This window comes from Rhinatrema bivittatum, chromosome 1 (assembly GCF_901001135.1).
Source record: "Rhinatrema bivittatum chromosome 1, aRhiBiv1.1, whole genome shotgun sequence".
NCBI lineage: Eukaryota > Metazoa > Chordata > Amphibia > Gymnophiona > Rhinatrematidae > Rhinatrema > Rhinatrema bivittatum.
Window position 1 is genome coordinate 181,559,295 of NC_042615.1, and position 2,082 is coordinate 181,561,376.

The window sequence follows — 2,082 nt, forward strand, 5'->3', positions numbered from 1 at the left end:
CTCACGTCCTATGTAAACTAGCTTCTGATTGGTCAGCTGGGTCCGTGAGTGGTACATTCTGATTGGCCGGTACTATTGTGCTACCGGGTTCTCGTTCTCTTCCTGTTTGCACAGGACCTGGTCTGTGTCTGTCTGCAGCTGGTGCAAGCTTAAACTCTTAAGGGGCTGTTTCAGGTGGAGGGCTATTCATGTCAAATCACTGAATTACTGTTACATTAAAAAAAAGATTTGTTAGGATTTCCAGCTAAAAATATTTTGTCATACTGGATCCTTGTGTTTCTCTATTTTACGGGGCGAAGGATCAGTTGGTAAATGACGGGGCGCAAGGAGAAGTAACAGCGCTGGTGTTTTTAGGAATACATTTTTTTAGGGCTTCATTTGTAGTTAAAAAGGAAGTAGAACAGTGGGGTGGGGGTGAGGGATGAACTCTCTCACACACACATATATGCAAACTCATTCTTCATACTCTTCCTCATCTCAGTGATTCTCCAAACCCAGCTCCCAATAGTGCTCAACCCTTTGTCATTCTTCGCTCACCAGTGGTCAATAAGCACTGGTGGGTGAAGGACAACTGGGTCACTGAGATAAGGAGTGTATAGGGACATTCCACATCAAGTGGACCAGTTTTTAAAATCGTCCCCACTCGACCATCTCTGATTTTGCTGAAAATTTATAAGGATGTACATGTATGTTTGAAACGAGGTTCTGTAAAGTTTTAGGGCCAGATATCAAATACTTGGGGCACTGTTGCCCTTTCACTGGAGGTCCCACCAAGCCCCGCGGCTTCAGCTACGAGGATTTTGCAAACTTTGGCACATAGCCATTATAGAAATATAGTGGCTATGATGCTGAAATTGGACATACTAGCTCAACTTTTGCTGGTGAACACGAAAAAATTAGTACCAGCAATCACAAAACATGTCGGTCTTAATTTAGTGTCAAAGTGGCTTAAAAATCACGCGACATGACATTTAAGCCATACTTTGACCAAGTATAACTCAAAACCAAAAACCACTAGTAACTGGTGCTTTACCCTGTATACCAAACAGCTACATGACTTTGCATTGCTGCAATATCAGGGTCAAAGCATATGTATTTGTGGAGATATTCACACCCACATATGATGAAAAACGTTTAATGATCAAATCTGACCTATTTTCAAGGTCAAATATCTCAAAAAGGGTACCCCTAAAATCTATTTATTTTGATATCAGTGGAAAGAGCAAATTTTTCTCTACAAGGATCATCATTTTCTTTTTTGGAGTCTCTCAGTTTAAGAAAAGAAAAATGCCACTGAACATGGCGTTTTTTAATCATATGCAATGAATGGTAACTGCACTATTTAAACCCTTGCGTTGGTCCATGGTGGTTATACCACTACCAATTCCCTAAGAATTGGTATTATAATCCTATTAAGAATTGTAATAATGCCAAGTCTTTTGAGAATTGGCAGCCCCATCGCCTAGGGGCCACGCCCAATAGCCGTGCAAGGCCAGCCACGGGCGGTCTCTTTATCGCAGGTTCCGAAGCCTCAGGAGCCTCCCATTCCCGCAGGATAAGGAGCTTAAGCATGGGGTGGAAGGGAAAGGCCGAGCCCGGAGCCCTCCCAGAACCGGGTTCATATCCTTAGGGAGCGAGGCCATGAGATTATCCACGGAGGGACTCTCCAGACCCAGCTCCTGCAAAACAAAAGGGAGGAGGGGCTCTAATTCCTCCTTACGAAAAAGACGGAGGGCTCTAGGGTCATCCCCTTCTGGGGGGGGGCATCCGCCGAATCCGAGGAAGCAGCGGGGTCCAAGGACACGGGAGACACCGGGGGAGGGGGGGAGGAGCACCCCCGGGACCACCCGCACCAGTCCCTGGGGCTCCGCGGCCGGTCCAGTGGTCAACGGCGCTGAGTGAGGGATTTTTGGTGGGGGGGGCAAGGGGGGGGCTTTTGTCCAGCTCATGCAGGCTAGCTAGATAAGATTTGTGCATGAGGAGGACAAAATCCGCTGAAAAAGGGACGCTGGATTTGGCGGGGGGGGGGGGGGGGAGAGGGAAGGTCAGGACCCCCCTCCTGGGCACTTTATGGCTTGGGAA